The sequence below is a fragment of the Notolabrus celidotus genome, chromosome 3, assembly GCF_009762535.1.
Source record: "Notolabrus celidotus isolate fNotCel1 chromosome 3, fNotCel1.pri, whole genome shotgun sequence".
In the NCBI taxonomy this organism is placed as follows: domain Eukaryota; kingdom Metazoa; phylum Chordata; class Actinopteri; order Labriformes; family Labridae; genus Notolabrus; species Notolabrus celidotus.
The window spans coordinates 8,650,407-8,675,259 of NC_048274.1; the positions used below are offsets into that span (position 1 = coordinate 8,650,407).

The following is a 24,853-nucleotide window of genomic DNA, read 5'->3' on the forward strand; positions in this document are numbered from 1 at the left end:
TTTTTTAAGAGAGCCTTTTTTTGACTGAATAAACTGCAGACTGAGGCGGGGCACAACACAGATGAACTAAAGTGTTACATGTGCAAGAAGAAAACAAACAAAGAGGAGCGAGTGGCTATACTGCAGTATGTTGAGATGAGGGTGATGATTTCCACAATTTGCTCCCGTCTATAAGATGGGACTGGATCTTAAGGTGCATTTCAACCAAGAGTCCCAGGGTCTTTTAGCCCCCAGAACTACTTTCCCCTGAACTAAAAGGTTCCTGTGCCCTCATTGTTGTTGTCTGCGTTTCGACTGTGGGCTGAAGTCCTGGGTAGATTGCGCAAATCAGGCCAGTGACGTATGGAGAAAAATGCCTTTATCCTGTCTTGATGTTGGGTCTTTGTTAATAATAGAACAGAGAGAAAATGTTAATTTGATGGTCACTGCAAGCCAGATTCCTCCACTGTACTGAGGTCTTGGCAGAATACTCAGAGTGCTGGTTATTTAGATAAATTCTCTCCTATAGAAACTGAGGAATGAAAGCATGCTATATGAACAATCTGAAGTGGAACTGAGCCTTGGACTCTTGAGTCTTTGAACATGATGTGATTCGTAGTCAAAGATGTCATATAAAAAAGAAAAACACAGCTGTGTGAAATGTTGCTGCAGGTGAATCTGTGTTGGTGCGTTTATAGACAGGATTCATCCAGGGTCAGTTTTGTCTTCCTCTTCAAAAAGCCTTTGAGAGTTCTCTACAAGCTGAGTGGCGACATAAACGACGCATTAAATCAATTTACAGCCTCGCGGAATAATTAAACATCTGTTAGTTCATGAGTAGAGTGCACGTATCAGAGTGTAAATATGAGCAAAGAGTGTCTGCACGGCTCAGAAATAGAAGTTTTGGATCTGTGGGAGAGTATTAAATAATTTGTCAAATTTGGAGAGTTCACCAGAGTGCAGCAGTCATTATTTATAAAGTGAGAAAAAGTAAAATTATACTTCTCTGGCTACAGTCTTCCTTTTGGAAAGACAACAATCAGTGAAGTACCTCACACATCTGAAAAGTCTCTCATTAAAAAAGATGGGGTTACTCACATCAAATCACAGCTGTGGATTATTCTCTGTGTGGGGAGGAGAACATGAACCACATAAAGAAACCAGGGAAAAATATTCTGAAGTCTGATGAAATGAAAAATTCAGTTTGACAGATATAATGCACGGCACTATCTGACAGACACCAGCCTTAACCCATCATGCATTTCACACAATCTTTGAAGGCAGCATCGCCAGGCAGGTGGGCTTCTCCTTCTATCAGGGGCTGTGAGACGTGTGAGATGGGTGAGACTGATAGGAGTCAGATACACACACTCCCCGAGCAAACAGAGGTACAGAGCTGGAGACCTTTGGTTGAGACATCCCCAGAAGGGATTTAGGATGAGAGGGACGATTCAGTGAGCAACCCGACCATGTCGAGACTTGATTTAAAACGATAATCTGATATCTGTGGGCAACCTCACGCACAAATTGAGTCAAGCAAACCAAGGACGGCTTAATAAGCAAGGATTCATGAGATGCAAATAATAAGTTGCTAGCGCTAAAACTGATCTAACATTTTAGTCTGCCAAGGAAACCTTTAACCTTCAATGTCTTAAAGCAATGAAAGGTATGAGAGAGTTGAGATACAGCTATTCAAAGAAACACGTGCATGTCCTTTGGTCAATGGTTTTGCAGCTGAATGTTGCACGACGGCCAAGAAACTCTGACAAAAGTAGACATTTGTAAAGGTACAAGACCAGTTCTGCTGAAGTGGAGTCTCCGGTGATGAGACGGACATATCCCAGAGGTTGGACGAGTTGTAGTCCTGTAATGATGCTGCACCTAGCGTCAGCTCTTCTGCAGACGGTGAGTAATGTTAGCCTATCGCTACTATGCTAACTATCAGTTGTAATCAAGCAGCAACCTCCAGTCTTAAAATATGAAGCCAATGCGGAAGTGTGAAAAACTGCAGTTCATCAAGTGTCCACTAGAGGCTGGCTGCAGAAACACAGGAAACCAAATACAAACCCACTCAAAGAAGACGATCTCTGCAGCAGAAATAAACATGTTTACAGCCTGGTACAAAAAACAGTTTAGGTCTGAATAGCTGATTTATCTATCCACACACTGTACAGGGGTGAATTTTTAATAACTTTTTATTTTTTAAGATATTTAACTTCATTTGAGTCAATACCTTACGAGTTTTGTCTAAATAAGGGCATGTCTGACTTGATTGACAGGCGGGAACCCTGTAGCTGTTAGCGATGAGGCTAAAGGCCTGCCTCTTTACCTCACACTAGCTCGACAGCTGAGTTAAACATTTCCAGGATGGTAACCGCCTTCAAAACAGCTCTTCAGAAACAGATGGGTGACGTCATAGAGACTATTGAAATAGCCTTGCAGCTGTGTTTCCGCATCCGTTACTATTAGTGCACTACAACTAGTGTGATAAGTGAGCCGCTATTTGTCCTGATTGCTGGGTTGATTGCATTCTCACCGTAAACAAACCACTCTAAGGTTCCATTTGAAGCAAGCCAAGACCACCTCTTCTAGGCGATCTCGTCTCTTTTGTTTAGTTCTGCTTCAGAGTGCGTTTGCTGTGTTCCCATATCAAGCAATCAATCTTTATTCATATAGCGCCAAATACCAATAAATGTTATCTGAAGACTCTTTCCAAACAGAGCAGGTCTAGACCATACTCTATGTTCAATCATTAACAAAGACCCAACATCAAGACAGGATAAGATCCAGTTTCATCTTACAGACAGGACTCAGTCTGATCTCATCTTAATCCACCATGCTCACATTTATGAACCAACATGAAAAATGTTTTCCTTCCAACCCGAGAATGAAAACCGCTTTTCATTTCTGCCTCGACTCCTTTTTTCCTCACTTCTTTGCACTTTGGTGTGAAGTTTTTTTTCTGAGCTCATAACTCAGCGGCGGTGGCTTATGAGAAGGACTCTTTGGACAGCTCGTGGGTGAGAAGATGAGATCCATAAACAACAAACAAAAGATTGAGGTTGCAATTACTCTGAAAACAATCGTTGGTCGTAATGTGTGCTTTTGTGTGTTTGTCTTCTTCAGCAGCACCGCGTGCAAAACAAGCAAAGTTCTCACTCAAGAGAAGGAAGCAGTTGTGCAAATTCTTTGGAGATTCATTCCAAGTCTTTGCCTTGTTATGATTGGTACAAACACAGCTGTTTAAAGAGGTACGGTATTATCATGCATACTGGCTTTATTATTTCTCACTGCTGCTGAGCTTCACACATCATTATCCCAGGTTTAAAAAAAGACCTCTGTCCAGCAGCCACATGAAAGGTTTGAGGTTTGCGGGCTTCTTTTCCCCTCAGTGCTACCTGTTCGCTTTAAGACAGAGGAAGATGAAACGTCCGTCGCTGCACCGGTGGTGGGTTGGTGCAGATAGACTCAGACTGTGTGACTTTCTGAAGGATCGTACTCTGCAGAGCAGGCACACTGGTGCTCAGCATGCATATACAGTAAGCTATCGAGGAGCACTGCATGGATAATGAAAGGAGGATGCAGTATGTACGTGCTGGCACTCTCAAACGTGCTTAATCCTTAATCAGTCCTTAGAGAGGCACCCAGCTACAGTAATGAGGTGCACCATCAACAGTTCAACACAAACCCATTGTCTCCAGAGTAATGCACAGGCCTCCTGGCCACAGAGACCGAACTCAGAGAAACAACAAACTTAGCTGAAAAGAAACGGAGGATTTGTGTTTGCAGATTCTATCAGGCTGCTTTGTCTCTCTGCTAAATGACAGAGTTGTAATCTGTTAGCAATGCAACAGCACTCCTTGGCTGTCACACTTGATTTACACAATGTGTAGATGTAAAGCTGAGTGATAAGCTTTCATTCAAAGCTCAGTCAGTTCAGCTCATGCCCACAGAGAAAACTATGTCGTGCATTGAACAGAGCCAGTGTAAGTGTAGTATGGTGGTTATATTTTATTAACTTGCTTTTTCTTTCACTTTCCTTCATGTCAGCTCGTGTTGTGTCAGCTCGGCTCACACTGAACTCTGAGACGCAGCAGTGAGGTGGAACACGGTCTGTCACAGTCTGTTTCTGAAGGAAGATGTTTACATCTACCTCTTTTCGACCAACGTGAACCGGGTTGTATTTCCTGGCTGGTGCTCGCGCTGGTTCGGAGCTGGTTGAACTCGCGAACCAACACGGCACTAGTTCTTTTTTCCACCTACTTGAGCCCGTGGAAGAGGCACGTCATGATGTCAGATTTACGTGGCTGCTTTTCCCAGCAGTGCTAGCGCAAACTTTCCCTCACAACAACAACAATGGCGAACAATGGCAGCTTGTCTCTTCGGCCGACCACTGCTTTGCCTTGGAAGCCATTAGTCTTTTTTATTTTTTCGCTGCAGGATAATGGTGGAAACACATTTGGTTTGTGTTTCTGATCACGGTGTTTAGGAAATTTCCATTTCTTGAAAGAAAAAGTAACTCAGAGCCAAGTACTTGTCTTTCTTTGTAATTTATTCCTGCAAGAAGGAGAGTCTCACAACAACAGTCTTCCGAGACAGTCAAAGAGAGAGTCCTGAGGAAGCTAAAACACCTTCTAACATTATATCTTTCTAACATTTTATATGCATGTTCCCATTGGAAAATAATCCTCAGCAATACATTTTCAGTCATTTCTTTGGTAATTTGACATCTGCAGTTTTACAAGTAAATTTCTACTTTCTACGGCACACACTGTACGGGGCGTGAATTTTTTTCTCAGGCTGCAATTTTGAAGATATTTAGATTACAAGTCTTCCAATGAGAGGCACAGTTGACTTGATTGTCAGGTGGGAACACTGTAGCTGTTGGCTAGGAGGCTCAAAGCCTGCCTCTTTATGTCACAATCGCTTGCTGCTGTCGACGATTGGCCTCAAAACAGCGCTTCAGAAACAAAAAGAACACCAGATTTCAAACATTTACCCTGAAATCTAAAATCGCAGCCCTCAAAATGATGCCCAGGTAAGCGATTTGCAGAGTAAAATATGTGCTTTATTATTATTATGACAAATCATGTCAGAAAAAATGACATTTTCTTGGTGCATTAGGAAGCCCTGCGACTCTCAAGGAAGTCCATTTCAATTTGAAGTCTCCGCTGATGCATGAATTGAGTTAAATTGTCAAAGTAGGTGGAGTGCCGCTGAGGCCGACTGAAGGTTGGACCAATAAAAAAGGAAAAAATCAATAAAGGCAGAACTATACTCAAGTGCAAATGACAGCTGAAAGGAAACCCTGGTGCTTTTAGATTTCACAGGTTGTGCACCACTGTTTTCATCTCTCAGACTTGTTTTCGTATAAACACATAATTTGACACATCCTGCTACTTTCTCTACTTTGAAAATGGTGATGCTGCTGTTACATAAACCAACTGAAAAAGAGGAGTTTGTGAGTGCCAGGCAGGAGCGTGAGCTGCATGTTTATGCTGTTGTGACGGTTGTTGGTGTGTCATGTTTCTCCTTCCTTGCTTCCTGATTTTTTTTTTTCTATAAGAGAGATCTCCAAATAAACAGCAGAAGGTAGAAAAAGAAAGAATGCCAGAATAAAACAAGACCAAAGTATTCAACATTTTCTGCACTTTAAACTTTCCTGCACACCTTTTTTTCTTTTTTTTTTAATGTCATCAGCTCTGTTGTGAAAGAACAAAATGAACAAATGCGGCTTTAGTGAGTCAGAGAGAATAATCGTCCCTAAATCTTGATGGGATTTCGGCTCACCAGACCGTATCTGTCTGTCCTGTTCTAGATGGTTGCTCTGAACCCAAGATGGAATTTTGAAACCAAGCTGTCAATATGCTGCGTGCCTGCAGGATCCCCAGTTGTGCAAAGACTCTGTCAGATGGAGAAAAAATGGAAGAAACCAACACCAACACTGACAAGAAGGGATTGAGACATAGGAGTGGACACAGCAGAAAAGTTGGGATGTCTGCGTGGGAAGAAAGCAGAACTGCTGTGCCTCTAAAAAGTGCTTTCAGACGGAGAAGAAAACAAATACATCGAGACTGTAGTCATAATTGCTCACTAGCCTAAAGGAATCAAGATCTTAAACAAAAGAGCAGCTTCAATTAAACGTTTAATAAAAGGACTCGGTACACCTATTTAACTCTTGATTGTTTAACAAGTGCTTAGTGACACATTTTGGAGTTCATACAGCACAGCAGGGCTCAGATACGACATCATCATGGCAATATATCCTTATCCTGATTTCCATTGTGTCTGTCTCCGATCCGTCACAAAACTAGAGTTGATAGGTTTCTATTCTAGTCAATGTGTTAACTTCCACTGGATCCACTCTGGATCAGAGTTAATCTCAACAGAGCAGATTGAGCGGGACAGGAAGTCAGGCACCAAAATAAAATTAAAACATCTGGTTAATTTTCAGAATAAAACACTCTGTGTTATCACCAGATCGTATTTCACTTAACTATGACAACAAACCATCATGATGAGCGGAGCCAGGCCTGGAGTCAACAGATCAGAGGTTTTCAGAGGACCATAAAGACAACATGGATGAGGAGAGGAGGAGGAGAATCCTTGATTCAGCAGGGAAAACTCGGTCACATGACTCCAGCTGTCAGGTGGTCCTGCTCCGTGCTGCATTCTGAAAACACAGCTGGTGGGTGTTGACGGACGAGAGAGCATGGAGCCAGACCGGACATGGATCTAATGGAGGTCAGATGTCACTTGGATCCAGCTTTTGATTGGATTTAAGTCTGTGCAAATACTCTATTAACATCCAGAAACCCTGATCACAATCAAATACATAATAACTCTGTACACAGATATAATTAAATGAAAAACGGTTGCTCATGCTTTCTGTGTTTTGTGTTCAGAGAAGGCCACTGGGATTTTTTTCCTGACATAATCCGGGAATGCTTTTCAGAGGCCAGTTCCTGGGGGATGCTTTCCTCCAATTTATCTGACATATCTGAGATAGTTTACCTCATCCGCCTGGAACACTTAACCTTAAATGATCTTTCTAGTAAAGGCTTGACACTGAATAAAAAAAGAGCGTTACTAGCTGGTTTGGAAGAGACAGCAACAGAGATGTGGCTATACTTCTTTCTGCACACTTGATCACGTGAATGGTGGCCTAGAGTGGGGGTTTGGATGGGGCTGAAGTGTCCCTCCATTCCCTCTTTTAGTTACTATAAGGTTCCATTTCCTCACATGCATGCATCTCTTTTTTTAGTATCTTACTGCAAGCATCAATAGAATAAACACAGAAAGTTATTCCAGCTTTTTCATGCTGGAAAAAGAGGGAAGATGGAGGATATACTCAAGTCTGCAGAGAGTTTCACACACCTGTGATGGATGGACTTAAAGAGTCACAGAGTCTTGAGCGATAATTATTAACAACAAGAGAGAGATGCAGTCCAACGTGCTACAAACTGGGCTGCTTATCAATGAAGGAGCTGTGAAATGACCACAGTGTGTCATATCATCAAGGTATACAGGCTTACCACATAGACATGATAATAACAATACTACAGCTTTACCCCCTGAGCATGACATCACATGGAAATATAGTTGATTAAAAACTAAGTGTTTATCCATTTTTTCAGTTTATGATCTGAGCACAGAATCTGAAAATGGAAAACAAGTCATTACCTGTTTTTAGTTTTGGTTTTGGAAACAAATTATTGAAAAAGGTTTTCTCTGTTTTTGAATTTTAGGTTTCATATTGAAAAACAAATTAATGATTCACAGATTGTTAGGCTACATAAAATGGTTCTTCTGTGAAGCACTTCGATTTTTATTTACTTGTTGATGTGCTTTTGCTTTTTTAACAATTTATATCTTTTATAAAAATGTCTCCATAGTTCTCTCTTTAATAATGAGACTTAAATGCTTAACGTTTACTCTCACCAAAATGCAAGAATAAATAAATCAATCCTGCTCTCTACCTTTTTAGGGGCTCTTTGTGTTCTTCAGTTAAGCAGATGTATGTTATGTAAAGTTATAATTGTCATTAAAAAAAACACATATTCAGGAATCCCTGTATAGTGATTTTATCATTATGAAAGGCAAAGTATTGCATATCGTATCGTAGCATATCTTATTGAATCATATTTCATCATTTCCTATTGCATCTTAGCATATCGTATGGTTTTGCATCAGGTTATATTGTACTGTATTGTATCCTATCATAGCATATTGCATCGTATTTTCTCGGATTGCAGCATATAGTGTCATATTGTATCGCATTGCATCATGTTGTATAGTATCATATCCTTTGGTAGCACATCGTATCCTAGCATATCGTAGCATATCGTATCGTAGCACAGCATTTCGTATTGTATCGTTGCACATCGTATTTTAACACATCTTATCACAGCGTATCGTATCGCAGCATATCGTACCCTATGTTAGCATATTGTTTTTGTTTTGTATTGCAGCATATCGTCTGGTACTGCATTGTAACATTTTGTATCGTAGCATATTTTTTCATATCTGAGCATATCATATTGAATCATATTGTAGTATATTGTATTGTATTGTATTGCGTGGAATAGTGTTTTATTGTACTGTATCACAGCATAATGAAAAGTTTCGTATCAGCATATCGTATGGTAATGTTCGGTATGGTAACTAGGACTGCCAACGAATATTCTAAATTCGAATATATATTCGAATATTTAAAAAAAACGGAGATTCGATTGTGAAAATTAATATTCGACCGTGGAAAAAAACACATTGGCGGCTGCTTTGCGAGTGGGCACACTGCATGACAGGTCAGGGACAGGTCACAGGAGTCACACATGCACAGCGTGAAGCAGACGGCGTCTTTTGCTGAGTGAGTGCTGAATGTGAGGGACACTCTGCCAATACTATCAAACTTGGCAACCAGGTATCTCTGTGTGCAAGCATCATCCACACCCTCAGAGCGTACATTTCCTACTGCTGGGGACACCATCAGCCAGGAGCGGTGTGTGAGCGGGAGAGAGGAGAGACAAGAGGAGAAGTTTTTCATTCATTCAAACATTGATTGTTGCTTTGTTGGTTGGCGTGATCACGGCCGACAGTGACCGGTAAGTAAAGCTCAACGTGTTCACGAATCGGCTCTTCATCACTACAGCGTCAGGACGGACGGACGCTACAGTACATATACATTTTCTGTAGGACTTACTAAATGTCATTAATTCTTCTGCTTGTCAGAGCCCCAGTGGTTAGAGCTTTTTAGACTCTGATCCGGACTACAGTCCTGAGCAAAGCACCTCATCGGGTCAGAGGGGACAGGCCCGAGGTCGAGCGAGAGGGGCAGTGAGTAGAGTCAGGGGAAGCAGAGGCAGGAGACGGTGACTCGGAGGAGTGCACGCCGGGGAAATGTACGTGCAGGAGGCGGGCAGAACGGCAGGACAGGATTTGAATGGTTTAAAATTTTGGCACCCAAAAAACGGTGATAGGTTGGTGTTTTCCCAGGTTTACTCTGGCTGTAGATAGCAGCTTTTCTTCGCTCTTTTTTAAGAACACATTATGTATTGATTGCAATCAGGACATAAAGATCATTTTAACCAGTATAACAAAAAGTGTATCTAAATCTGATTACCAACCCCAGCTTTAATGTGGAAAAAAAATAAACTTAGGACTACTTTAATACCTTTGATTCTCTCCTCTTAGTTAATGTGTGCTCTCTACATGTCTGTATTTTTGACACAGCAGCCGACAAAGTGATGACAGGAAGAGCGTGAAGTTAGTTTTTACAGCTGAAGCAGCAGACAGGCACGCACCATATGTAAGCCTGCGGTGACAACACTGACAGGAGAGCTAATACACTAAAGATGGTACACATGTCACGTCAGGTTCTGGTGTGCGGAGAAGCCTGCGCCCATTTAACTGTAAAACAACACGGCTGTATCTTAAGCATTAGGGTCTGACACATCCACCTACATTCATGATTCATTATGCCTCCATCCTGATCACAAATTCATGAATCAGCACACGCCAAGAAGACAGACCAGTGAGCACACATACATAATAGATTGTTTACTCGTAGCTGTATGTATGAATTATGAGTGAATAGAGATGTGATCACTGTAAGTAGGAGCATGGACAAAAGGTTTTTACTCCAATGTTTAACCCAGTCCAGGTTGCCAAAGCAGAGCTCCGTCCTTGCAGCTGCCTTGGGCGCAAATGTCAGGAGGCGCTGCTGTAGATTCTTTTCAGAGGAGCTGATCAGAGATTTAAATGCATGTAATTACAGAGGGCGAGATAATTAAGGACAAATGCTAATCTTCTTCAGGGATTTTACAGTGAAACGCACTGGCATTAGCGCCAGTGTTTCCTAATCAAAAGGGAAGCGAGGCGTATGAAATATTGTTCCTCTTACAAATGCAATCACACATCGGTTGTTTTACTCTGTTTTGCGCAGATGTGTTGGGGCTCCACTGGATCACTATCTTCATGATTGAAGTGCAGAAGCGTAATTAGGGGAAATTGCTGACTACTGCTCGGAGAATTCTCGACGCTCGGTTTTCTCAATGCCGATCAACAGCTGAAGAAAAGATGGCAAGACAATGCCTGAAAGATACAAACAAAGCTCCTTGCATTGAGTTTCCAGAATCATTTAGGGCGTTTTTCAACCGGAGGAACTTTACCCCTGAACTACGTGCATTTTGACTGGTGGACCAAGGGTCTAAATTAAGTTCAGGGGTAGATAATCTCCCCCCTAAAAAGCCCCAGCTAGGGGGTGTAGTACTTTTCAAAGGTCCTGGGACTTTCGGGGGTCAGGGCCTGAAATGCTGAACGTGTTTGATTGGTAGATTAACCTCAGTGTTTTTATCCCGCCAGTCGTCCACAATAACATCACACACATCTGTGATTCACTTGATTTCTTTCTTTAATTTGTTTTTATTTGTTCTATCTTTTTTGTATGTGTGTGTAATTTTCAAGAAGAAGTTGATTTAATAGCTTGTAACAGCAGTCTTGTCTGAGCCCACAGTGAACGCTAACATGCTAACAGGCTAACTGTTGTGTTGCTCATAATGACACCTGCCTGTCCGTCTGCTTCTATGATGTAATCTGTGATAAATGCCATGTCTTTGTTTCACTGCCCTCTACTGGTCTGGTGGTGTAGTGCATTTACTCTTTTTTTTCTCCATACGTTACTGATCTGATTTGCACAATCTACCAGGGACTTCACCCCGCGGTCGAAACACAGACCACAATGGGGGAACAGGAACCTTTTAGTTCAGGGTAAAGTAGTTCTGGGGGCTAAAAACACCCCAGGACTCTTGGTCAAAATGCACCTTAAGAGTGAATCTTTAACCAAGCTGACTCTAAATCTGCTAAATAAAGTCAGCAGTATGTGGGTCATGTGGAGGAAGTGGATAGACCTGGAGGTGTGATCACGCTGAGATTAAAGAAGAACTAACATCATATGCTTTATTCCTCGCTTGCCTTGTATTTGGCCCCAGTTCCTTTCTGGCTTCATATCTCCCTTGATGTTAAAGAAGCATGTACTCTGCTTGTTTGAGGTCTCATTGCCAAGAAGGCGCAGCGATCATGTCTAACGGGCAGCCAGGCAGGGGGGCACATTTCTTATCTTTCCTTTCTAATAACAGTTCATTAAAATTGGCAGCAGAGCCTCCTGTTTGCAAGGCAGCCATGTGATGTCGGAGCGTAACTTTTGAAGCCTCGACGACATGCAACAGATTCCAGTTTATTTCCCTCCCGGATCGACAAACTGAGGACACTCCGCCTGTTGTTCTATTTTATGATCTCTTTCTTTCTTGACTTGAAATGAAGGGAAACATTTTCCACAACAAAAAGAAAAATACAACTTCTTTCAAAAGAGACAGTACTACCAATTACAGAGAATAAACACAACACAGCCACATAAAGAGCCCTTTAATGAGGCTGTTACCAAGGATTTTGACATCTTTAGTTGCCGCGCTCGCTTTTGTACATTTCACCAGCATTTTACAAATAAAGCACTGATTTAATCTATGCATGTTACATCTCTCTCTTTCTGCGTCTCTCTCTCTCTCTCTTTATACCCCACTGACTCTGCTCTGCTCAAGGCTTCTGCTAAAAATAAGTGTTTCCTTACCGCTGTCGCCAAAGTGCAACAAGTGCTTGCTCTTAAAGGACTTATTTTTGGTCTCTGTTAATGCTGAAGTTTAATCATCAAGTCTTAAATAATACATTTTAAAAATCTCTCTGATAATTGTAAAAACTGGATTTTTGTGACAGAAATATAAAAAAAATCTGAATCTGAACCTGATGGCCTGTTGAGGTTAGAGCCTCAAAGAAATGTTATTGCCAACGAGAACAGAGGGAAAGTAAAGCAGATGAGTTTTCTTCTTTTCATACAGAAACACAGAAAGATGTTTTTAAGGAGAATCTGGAGTTCAGAAAAGTCCTTGAAGCAAACTTCTTGAAAACATTTGCCAAAGAAAAAAAAACAACTCCCCTGTGTTTTAAAGAAAAGAAGGAGTTTAAGGGCAGAACAGTTTGCCAGAGACGGAGAGGAGGGGATGCTTTTATAGTACTCAGAAAGAAAGAGAGGAAAGGAGAAAGAGAAAAAAAAAACAAAGGAAAAAAGCAAGACAGGAGAGAAAGACAGAAAGAAAGAAGGAAATAGAGTTATTAGGGAATAAGAAAATAAGGAAAGAACACAAGAAGGAAAGAAAGAATGAGAAAAGGACAGAAAGAATTTGGTACAGAAAGAAGGAAAGAAAGATGGAGAAATGGATATAAAGATTGAAAGAAAGAAAGACACAAAGATAGAAAGAAGGAGAGAAAGAAGGAAAGAGAAAAGGAAATAAGGACAGAAAGAAGGAAAGACATTTAGAAGAATAGGACATAAAGAAGGAAAGAAGGAATGAATGAGAGAAAGAAGGAGAGAAGTAATGAAGTACAGAAAGAAGGAAAGAGGAAAGAAAGAAGGACAGAAAGAAGGAAAAGAAAAAGAAAGGGACAGAAAGATGGAAAGAAAGAAGACGTGAAAGAATGAAGGACAAAAAGAAAGAGAGAAGTAATGAAGTACAGAAAGAAGGAAAGAGAAAAGGAAAGAAAAGAAAAGAAGGAGAAGAGGGCAGAATGAAGGTCAGAAAGAAGGGAGACAGAAGGAGAGAGGGGATGAAGGACAGAAAGAAGGAAAGAAGAAGGAGAGAGGGGATGAGGTACAGAAAGAAGGACAAAAACAAGGAAAGATGGGATGAAGGACAGAAAGAAGGAATGAAGAAGAAGAGGGGATGAAGGAAAGAAAGAAGGGACGAAGGACAGAAAGAAGGAAAGGAGAAGAAGAGGGGATGAAGGAAAGAAAGAAGGGATGAAGGACAGAAAGAAGGAAAGGAGAAGGAGAGAGGGGATGAGGGACAGAAAGGAGGAAAAAATCAAGGAAAGATGAGATAAAATACAGGAAGAAGGAAAAAAGCGGGAAAGATGGGATGAAGGACAGAAAGAAGGAAAGAAGTGCAGATGGAAAAAACAATGGTAAGAATGAAATGAGAAAGAAAGAAAGAAAGAAAGAAAGAAAGAAAGAAAGAAAGAAAGAAAGAAAGAAAGAAAGAAAGAAAGAAAGAAAGAAAGAAAGAAAGAAAGAAAGAAAGAAAGAAAGAAAGAAAGAAAGAAAGAAAGTTTGAAGGAAACAAGTAAAGACAGAAAGGACAAAGAAAGAAATAAATGAAGGACGAAGGACAGAAAGAAAGATAGAAAGAAAGAAAGAAAGACAGAAAGAAAGAGAGTTAAATCTTGCGGTGAATCAGAGTCGGTCCTGCTCTCCAAACAGACGTTCAGCTGTAACGTGTTGTCGGTCAGTTATTGTTGTTCTCTGTGCTGAACAGCTGCTGACGGCTCATTGTGTGTGTGTTTGTGCATCATGTGTGTATGTCCATTGTGTGTGTGTTTGTACTGTAAGGTGTGAGACCTCTATAGTCACAGAGCGCCGAGCTGAACCGCCATCGGTCACGGTCACTTTGCCGACTCATGATAATGCTTCAAAGGAGAAGCTGAGGATAAAGCTTCAAAGCTGAACTAGGTCCTGAGGCTTCAGCTGCTCCGTGCTGGTTTTAAATTCAGTAAAGATTTCATGCAGTAATAAAAATTTAAATATAAAGAGGGCAAAAAGGTAAATGTTTCTCTCCTGTGACACTGCTGCAATATTTCACACCGTTAAAGCTCAGCTCGCTTTTTTAACTTCTTCTGGAAGTTCAAAATGTGCTGGGATCTAGACCCGGTGTCAGAACCAGCAGGAACTTTTTGGACCACTGCAGACCGGTAACACTAACCCACGAAAGCTCTAGATTTGGAGAAGCAAGAGTCCTCAAAGTTTGGCCCTCATCAGAGTCGCTCTTTTTTTTCCTCTGACACATCAATGTCGGGGAGAAAACGTTAACTTCCTGTGTTGTGTTTCCAGCCCACTGACAGGTGCCATTGCGATGACATGATCTGTGTTGTTCACTTCACCTGTCAGTCAATGTTGTTGCTGATTGGTTCCCATGACAGATTCATAGTTTGGAAGCCTTTGTTCAACAAAATAAACTCCATCAGATCTCTGTCATATCCTCATGTTTTAAATTAAATACTTAATTACATGCTAACAAAGGACTGAACAGGGACCACCACAGACCGAGACAACGGCACACAAAGGGTTAACTGTGAGATGACAAATTGTTTTCCTTCAACTCTATTAACGAAAGAAAGATAGATTACAGTACAGAAATAAAGACAAAAGAAAAAGAGGAAGGAAGAAAGGATAGAAAGAAAGAAAGAAGGATGGCAAGAAAGAAGGAGAGAATGAAAGAAGGGAAAATAGAGAGAAAGAAATTATGAAAGACAGAAGGAATGAAAGAAAGAAATGAAGGCAAAAGAGAAAACAGAAGAACGGAAAGAAGAAAAGAACAGGGGAGAAAGAAGGAAGACAAAAGGAAAGGAATGAAGGAAAGATAGAGAGAAAGAAATGATGAAGGAAAGAAAGAAGGACAGAAGGAGAGAAAGGAGGCAGAAAAAAGGAAAGAACGAACGAAGGATTGAATGATTGAAGTACTGAAAGAAAGGAAGAGAGGAAAGAAAGAAACATGGAAAGAAGGAAAGAAAGAAACATGGAAAGAAAGAAAGAAAGACATGAGAGAAAGAATGAGAGAAAATGAGAAAGAAAGAAAGAAAGAAAGAAAGAAAGAAAGAAAGAAAGAAAGAAAGAAAGGAGAACAGAAGGAATGAAGGAATGAGTGGTTAAAGTACATAAATAGAGAAAGGTTAAAGGAAAGACAGAAGGATGGCAAGCAAGAAAGGAGGAAAGAGGGGAAGAGGGAGAGATAGGGAGAAAGAAATGATGAAGGAAAGAAGGAATGAAAGAGAAATTAAGGAAATAAAGGACATAAGGAAAGAAAGAAGGAAAGAAAAAAAGAAAGGAAAAAAGAAAGAAAGAAAGGGAAGAAAAAGGAAAGAAAAAAATAAGGATGACAAGAAGAAAGAAGAAAAGAAGGAACAAAAGAAAGAAGGAAAGAAAGACACACTGGGCCAGCAGCACACAGAGGGTTAACTCTGAGTTGTTGAACTGTTCTCCTTCGTCTCTCTTGAAGAAGTTTCTCCATCTTTAATACATTTGTGAACTTATTCTTCTAACAGACGGACGAGGAATCTTCCTTCAGTGTAACAAAGAAATTCTGCATTTCTACATCAAGGCAGTTAAGAAGGAAACATGTCTTTCTTTCTTTCTTTTCCTCGCCTCCTGAAACCGCCGCCTCCTCGACTGGAGCGGGGGGGCCGGTTCTCTCCTTCAGAGCTGCTTGAATAGCTTCACAAACCTCCTTTCACCCGGAGCTCTTTCACAGTCTCCGGATTTGTTGGGGGGCTTTGTCCGACCGATTCTGTAACTTTCCCAGACCGATGATCATGTGATCGGTGAGCTGAGTGAGAACAGAATGAGGGAGCTCACCTTTCTCTAGACGTGTGTTCTTTTTTTTTCATCCTTCACGAGAACATTATTTTCACCTTTCACTTTCACAATGCTTTTGTTGGGAGGCTCAACAAACGACTTCCAGGGGGGAATGTGTGCTGCTGTCATCTTACTGAAAAGACATTATTCCTGCTCTCTGTCGGGGAAGGTCTTTCAGTCTTGACACAGAGTGACTATTTAGAGCAACGTTTAACACGTTTGATTTAATCATGGTTTGAGAAGCTAGTTCTGATTGAGAACACACTGTCCTTACTTAGACTTGTTACACAGTTATGGACTGATGGCACCAAAATACTATTCGATAACCACATGCCTTTGGGTCTCACAGTCTGTTTATGTCGGGTTCAGCTCTCTGACAGCACGTTTGAAACATTAAGTTAAGCCTATGCGGATGTGTTATAAACTGCAGTTCATCGAGCGTCCACTAGAGGCTGGCTGCAGAAACACCAGAAACCACATACACACCCATTCAAAGAGACGATCTTTACAGCAGTAAATAAACATGTTTACAGCCTGGTACAAAAAACAGTTTAGGTCTGAATAGCTCATTTCTCTATCCACACACTGTACAGGGGATGAATTTATATAACTCTGTATTTTCAAAGATATTAGACTTACGAGTTTTGCCCAAATAAGTGCATAACTGACTTGATTGACAACCTGTAGCTGTTAGCGAGGAGGCTAAAGGCCTGCCTCTTTACCTCACACAAGCACATGTTGAGTTCAACATTTCCAACATCACCAGCATCCGCTGACAAGAAAAAACAAGGAAGGATAGAAAGAAGGAAGAATGGCAAGAAATAAGAAAAGAAGGCAAGATAGAGAGAAAGAAAAGATGAGGAAAAGAAGGAAAGAAATAAGGACATAATGAGAGAAAGAAAGAGAGAAAGATAGAATGACAGAAAGAAGGAAATAAATAAGGACATGAGAGAACGATTGACAGTGCCGCTTAATGGATGAAAAGGGGTATGGCTCTGTAAAAATCACCAACTCTGCGATCTGGTGCACTTTTTAATTTATTTTTCTGTAATTTATTTATATATTTCTCCTTTAAATTGTTATTGTCTTTATTTTGCTTTTGTTTTCTAATATCATTTTGCCCTGGCTGTCCTGTGACTGGAAGCCAGTTGTATTTAATTTTGTCTGGTTTTCTCTTTATTATTTCTGTATTGTCTTTGTTGTATTTGTCTGTCCTTATGGGAAACTCAATAAATACACCATGACTAAAAAAAAAAAAAAAAATAAGGACATGAGAGAAAGAAGGAGAGAAAAGGGGAAATAAGGAATGAAGGAAAGAAAGAAAGAAGGAGAAAAGGACAGAAGAAGGAATGCGTGGTTGAAGTACAGAAATAGAGAAGGGTTAAAGGAAAGAAGGAAAGACAGAAGGATGGCAATATAGAGAAAGAAATGATGAAGGGAAGAAGGAATGAAAGATAAATCAAGGACATAAAGGACAGAAGGAAAGAAAGGAGGAAGAAAGAAATAAAGAAAGAAAGAAGGAAGGAAAGAAAGAAAGAAAGAAGGGAAGAAAAGGAACGAAATAAAAGAAGGATGGCAAGAAGAAAGAAGAAAAGAAGGAACAAAAGAACGAAGGAAAGAAGGAAGGAAAGACACACCGGGCCAGCAGCACACAACTCTGTTAAAGTTGTGTGTTTTGATGTGTAGCCCCTCCCTCCTGTGAATTTCTTCTTCTGTGGTTATTTCTATATACATTGTTTTGCCCCTCCCCTCTCTGCTTACTGTATGAGAGATGGATGTCTATTGTTTAGCTTAAGGTTATTATCGTAGTCCATCGTATCATTTAATTTATTGTATGTTTTACTAACTTTAAGTATTCTGATTTAATTCACGTCATATAAAGACTTTTATCTTTTTACGTTTAGAACTAGCTAACGTGCAAATCAAGTTGTGCTAATTTACGTGCAGAATTCAGGTGTCACAGAATCATAATTATAAACAACACAACACAGAATTCAACCGGTAACACTCAGTCTCTGTCTCTCAAACCACTACACACAAATTTCCAGAGACTGTCGCTCGTGTATTCTTCTTCTTCTCCTTCAGCTTTGAGACGCTCTATAGCCACCGTCTGGCGGGAATACCATACTACAACCAGGCACCAATGAAAATGATGAATCCTATTCGTATTGGAAATCCATATATGGGGCACCTTTGGCCTAGCGGTCTTGGTTTGTCCCACATACAGAGGCTATAGTCCTTGTAGCACGCTCTCTACTCCCTACATTTCCTGTTTCTCTTCAGCTGTCCTATCAATTAAGGCAAAAATGCCCAAAAACACATCTTTAAAAATAAATACATGCATATATTCTAATGTGGCAGGATGAAAATAAACCTGAGCTTAACATGTACGGTGGCTTCCGTGAAGCGCTGATCCAGAGGTTGGCCATCTAGAGATACATATGGCAGCCTAAATACTCCACAGCCGTCTGCTCGGGAGATTTAAAATGCTTCAGATTTTTTATTTCCAATTTCATCCCCATAACATCAAACATATGTCGCAGGGAATTCTGAAAGCTCCCGAATATTTCCGGGCAGCTGTGGGAAAAGAGTGGGTTGTGTGCCCACAGAGGGTCCGATGCCAGACAGTGTGATTAACTCCCAAAAGGATTCATTAGTCTACCTGGCCAAAGGGCTAACTGCATATGGACCATGCCATCTGCTGCACCGCTTGACCACTCTTGCCAGCATTTATAAAGTGAAGACATTCTTGCCAGAGCGACTTGCCAAAAAAAAAAAAAAAAGGCCAACAGATCAGGAAGTCAAGGGAGAAAAATGCATTATTCACCCATGCTGAAATTTCATAAAAGGTGTAGTGGTGCAGGAAATGTAATTAAATCCTGCACTGTTGTGGCAGCTATTGTAGTCTCAGCTGGTGAGCTCTATTCCAAGTTTGTTCCCCTGAAAACTGTTTTCTAAAATGAGCCTGAAGGAGCGAAATGTAGGGTGAACATCCATTATGATGCAAGTAACCTACATTTTATCAGGATCAGGATTTACTCTGATCTGAAATACCTTCAAAGGGGGTTTCACACGAGAGCACAGGCGAGATTTATAATCACATTTATAATCATTGATCTATCAGCAGAGTCCAGCTCCAGTCTCATTCAGGAGCACCTCTGGAATATTGCCTCCTCTCTGCTCTTATATTCTTGCTGCCACAGAGCACCAGCGTGCACAGACTCATTGCCTTCAAATGAGGGTGCAGGCCCAGAGAGGCAGGTTCATACTCTTGACATTTCAATTCAGCTATTGAGTTTACTGGAGCCCACCCTGCAAAGACATCCATTATTCAGTTTATTTGTAACTCAGTTTCTCAGTTTGGGGCATTGATTCTGTTGAAAATCCATCACCTGCTTGGCTATACAGATTTACATACAGCACCTTGAGGTCTGCTGCAGTCCAGCTCCAACACACACAAACAACTGATTCTCCCACGGCCAAACTCAGACTGGTATTAAGACGGTGTCTCCAGAAAAGGAAATGAATCTACATTTTCTGTGACAAAAAATTAGCGTGAAGCACATTTATTGAACATCAGAGGCTGTTTATGACCTTTATTCTGTAACTCATTTATCCTTTATTTTGGTAGGGAGGACCCACTGAGACCGAGGTCCCTTTTTTAGGGTTGCCCAACAGCAATATAATTAGAAAACAAAAACACATGAACACAGTTAAAATAGTCAGATATACATTAACAATGTATTCAAATCTGCAAACCCTACCCCTTTCTGAATGCCTTCATGTTCAGTAGCTCTTTGAAATTGTCATAAGATATCAGAGTGGGGAGTTTAGGTGTCAATTGAAGTTATTAAGGGGGTCTTTTTTATATCCTCTTCTTAATGTTTTCTATTTTGAGTTGTTCTTATGTACAGCGCTTTGTGTTACAATGTCATTGTATGAAAAGCGCTTTACAAATAAAGTCTGGTTGATTGATTATAACAGGAGCAGAAAAAACTCAAAGCAGTCTTTCCTCCTTTAGTTCCTTCTAATCAATCAGACTTTATTTATAAAGCGCTTTTCATACAATGACAATGTAACACAAAGCGCTGTACATAAAAACAACTTAAAATAGAATACATTTTTATAGAATATCAAAATAAAATAACAAAGCCCCCCCATCCTAATCCCAATTTTTTTAAGCATGCCAACCTACTTATAAGACACACATATTAATTCACCTTTACATAATTTATAACATTTCTTGACCTTATTATCACACTTTGTATTATTTAAAATCCTGTGTGACAATTAATAAATCTAGAAGAACATTTGATTTTATTGTCTTAAGCTTTACTTAATCAGGACAAAAAATCACTAGGATTAAATATATATGTTTTTCAAGAGTGTCAAGATAGGCAGTTTCTGACAGACAGTGAGCAGCCACCATAACAAAGGACATTACATTTTATAAATCAATTCATTTCATTTTATAATTGTATTGATCTTATTTATTTTAAGGTCTTATTTATTTTAAAGTCTGATTGATTGCAATACATGACAGAACAGAATAAAATGGGAAATGTTTGTCCAAGTTTTTGAAATTCTACCAAGTAAATGGAGCATAAAACTTAAACGCCTCTTTTCCCATCTCAGTTCTGACCTTTGGAACGAAAGCAATAAAAGGTTCTGGGAACCAGGAGTGTAATTTCCTGTAAATTGCAGTGCTTCAGTCTACGTGAAGACAAGGAAGATCCACCAACACATTCATAAAGCAAACACTGATAAGTGAGGGCTTTTATGCACCTAAACTCTGAACTCTCTGCCTCTCAACCTTTAAACAGCGAGCTCTCTGGGTGATTTTAAAAGTAAACTTAAGACCTACATTTTTAATCTGGCTTTTAATTTGGAGTAATTATTTTTAACCTTGGACTGCATTATTATAATTATATAATTTATTTATTTATTCATCTATTTATTTCTTGTATTTATATGATCTTTCTAACTTTAACTGATTTTTAATTTTGGTTTTTACTCTTAGTTATTTTATTAATTATACTGATTTGATTTGATTTGTAAGTATTTTATCTTTTATTATTTCACCATTTCTGTTGTTTTCTGTCTCTGTTTTTTTGTGAAGCACTTTGGACTGCAAGCACTTTGTAACCCTGTTCTGAAATTAACTATATAAAAACAAAGATTATTATTATTAGAGTAACCTCAGTGCTTCATGACACAGAGAGTCCTGAGCATGTAAGCTCTGAGAAAAGGCGTACACGTAAAAGACATCACCTTAGCTGTGTTGGGAGTATCTTAAATTGTGTTGTCATCTGGGGAACAGTAAAAACTGTTTAAAGTTTGAGAAAGTCACTCAGCTTTATGACAAAATCTACCGCAATAAACTCTCAGGTTAAAGACAAGCAGAGTTCTGTGACCTACAGAAGAGAGCCAAAGTCACAAATGTCTCTAAAACCCCTGACAGTGCTGCTCTTTGTCTTTCTACTTTCCCTCTCTTCTCTCTTTGGACTAAATGGTTCTGCCAAGTTCAGCCCACTGGACGGTAAAAGCTAAAAGGCTGGCTGAGATTCAGCTCCCTGTGAAAGCTTGACACCTCTATCTCTGAGATCTATTGACTCAGGTACAGCTTGGCCCCCTCACACATCTGGGCCGTGACTGTCCTCCTTTATTTGGGCTGCAGCACATTTAAAGGGCCCTTTATTCTGCTGACATGACCTAGATTAGAGGGCAAAAGGGAGCTCAATCACACCCTCAAAAAGAATTAGCAGTTGTTGAATGATGGGGGACTGAATGATTGCTCTGTAATGATATATGAAATGGGTAAAAATAGCTTCTTTAGCAGGTACTGTTGTCGGAATAACACTCCAGAGGCTTAACTTTTAAAATCTGCATAATGAAGGATTACTTCAATCAAAGGCACATTTTCTTCTTCTAAACACATCAACTTCTTATTCAAATTCAAAGCTCAAGTATGCTAACAACTGTCAGGGTGCTGTAGACTCTATGAGGAACTAACAATCCACTACAGTCATGGTATTAGTTAAGAAATGAAAACACAACGCATTAGAGTGTGACTTCTAACCTAGAAAAAATGACAGTGATTTAACAGAAATGACTGAAGTTATGTGGTTAAATATTTCATGATGTAAAAAATTACAACTTGAGTTTAATTTTAACAGATGGATTTAAAGGAAGATGTTATATTTTGGGGGGTATTAATGTGAACTAAATATTAATTAGTTGGAGCACAAGAGTGTAGATTTGTCACAATACTTAATTTTGGACGTCCGATATGATGCTAGTAAAATTCAATTCACAGGTATCAATTGTTGTGCAGTGCTGTGAGCTTTTATAGTTATATATTTTGGGCTTTTACACCTTTATTTATAGGGATAGGACAGCGGTAGAGCAGGAAACTGAGTGAGAGAGTGGGGGAATGACGTGCAGGAAGGGGGTCGAGTCCCCGGGCCAGGCAATATGTGGGCGCAAGACTTAACATTAGGCCAAGCCCATTCCCAGCTTTGATCAGACATAAACATAACATGTGTATCTTTATGAGGTGCTAAAAGATCAAAATGTGAGTATTTTGCAGATATGTGACTGAGCAGAGTTACACGGGACTTCCACCAGATCCGCGTCCGGTCCGTCTCCGATCCTCCGGAGCAGGACCACCGGACAGCTGAAGTCATGTGACCTCGGCTTTCCTGCAGTAATTACTGAATCAAGGATTCTCCTCCTTCTCTCCTCATCCATGTTGTCTTTATGGTCCTCTGAAAACCTCTGACCTCTTGACTCCAGGCCTGGCTCCGCTCATCATAACGGTTTGTTGTTGTAGTGAAGTGAAATACGATCTGGTGATAACACAGAGTGTTTTATTCTGAAAATTAACCGGATGTTTTCATTTTGTTTTGGTGCCTGACTTCCTATCCTGCTCCATCTGCTCTGTTGAGATTGATGCATCGTGCTCCGGCATCCAGCAAAAATAGAAGTCTTGCGTATCTGATCCGTTGTGTTCTGACCTGCCGGATCAGAGACACAGCCGGAACGCAACAGAGCAGATCCAGTGGAGGTTAACACATTGACTAGAATACAAACCTATCAGATCTGGTGCTGTGATGGATCGGAGACGGACCGGACTGGTGAAATTTGGCTGTTAGTGCTGTGGCGTCTGTGACAGAGGGAGGAGCAGAGAGACACACAACAGGCAGGAAGAAGTGCGACTTGAGTTGCAAAGAAAAAAACACTGCAGCTTTCTGCACATTTTTGCGCAGGTGTGAACATGATGATAACATTTTTTTGTTGTCTTTTTTGTTGTTACTCTCTTGATTTTACCCGTATGTTAACCGACCATCGCTGCATGCTCTCTCTGCTTTGTTAGCGTCAGCTGTGGGTCGAAAAAAACGTGTTTATCTGTTTTTGTTTTCCATAAATTCCTGTGCGTTTTAATACTATCAAATGTACAAATAACACAGATTGTATCATTTGAATTATTACAGACTAAATTAAAAGGTATCTAAATATTGAAACAGGAAGGAATACAGAGAAAGTTGGTTTCACTTCAAATAAAGCTGCATTCAGCGACTCTGCTGATGTCATATCAAGTCACGTTGCCTCCTTCGGCTGATTAAACCTCAAAAGATTTCTAACGATAATGAATTGTTGTGATGAATAAAACACATGGAATAATTAAGACATAATGGTTCCTACAGGCAAGTTTTCACATGCTTTTTAAGGTGTTATTACTTGTCAATTCCAGGAACTGGAAGTAAACCCAATTACTGTGTTAAATCACATCTGTCTGCATGTTGAAGAGGGAGAAAATGCATCAAGCCTGATTGATCTTACCTCTGCTCTGCCATCTGGATCTCCTCTCCATCACCCAAATCACCCACTTTCAACTAGTTCCACTGGGGCCCGAGACCCAAATTGAATATGTCCAAACAAGATGACACAGATAATTCCCACAATCGCTCCAACCATATGTTACCACAGTGGGAGACTGCTAAGAGATTTTCTAACTTTCAAATAACTTCCAGAGTTGGGAAGTGAGTGACAGTAATGGAAAGATAAATATGTGTTTCACAGGGCGGCGGAAAGCGGGGAGGTGGGGCTGGAATAAAATCAGATATTCAAGTTCATAATTTCACGGTGCATTTCTGAATGTGTGTCAACTCTGCCCTCATTTAAGTCTGATTAACAGCCGGAGACATGACGCAGTGCAGGTGTAAAAAAAAAACTCACTTTGCATGAAGACAACGTGAAACATTTTCTTTTTACAACCTCGAACCGTGGCGTTACTATAAACTGCCAGCATGGCAGGTGGATATTAAAAAGACTGCTTTTAAAGTGTTGATCACACACACAGTATGTCCAGTGTGCCTGTAATCAAAGAGTTATTTTCATCGTGTGTCATTGAACCTGCACAATACAAGTGATTTGTTTTGCTTGACATCTCAGAAGGCGGAAATAGTTGTTGTTTTTTTTTTCCCTCCAAACATCTTTGGCTGAATTTCCCCAAAGATGATAAGTGCTGGAGGCGTTCCATTTCGCACAATGACAGAATAGCAGCAGCCGGCTTCTGTAGTGAAAGAAACAGTTGGCCTAAAGGAGAAGCTATTACCAAGTTGGAAATATGAAATAGCAAAATCTGAAATTGTACGCAATAGGCATGGACCACAGACCATGTTTCAAAGATGTGTGGAGAGAAAAGCTTGTACTTAATCACTGCAAGACCAACCGTATCCACACCAACAATGCGAAGAAAATAGTGTTTCTTCAAAATAATAAATAACTGGAATAGAAATCACCACGGCATGAGGATTCAGCAGACGTGTGAAACAAGCAAGGCAGAGCTGCCGCTGAGCTCCAACATGTGGGCTGTTGGATGGCAGTGATGGGAAAAGATTCAGATGTGTTACTACT

The 24,853-nt window shown here is 40.2% G+C and overlaps 1 protein-coding gene across 2 annotated transcripts in view; it reads right to left on the reverse strand.

The window, feature by feature from the left end:
• The window catches only part of gpc6a (glypican 6a), a 215,409-nt gene that overhangs the window by 167,085 nt on the left and 23,471 nt on the right, over positions 1 to 24,853 (reverse strand). The window lies entirely within an intron of this gene.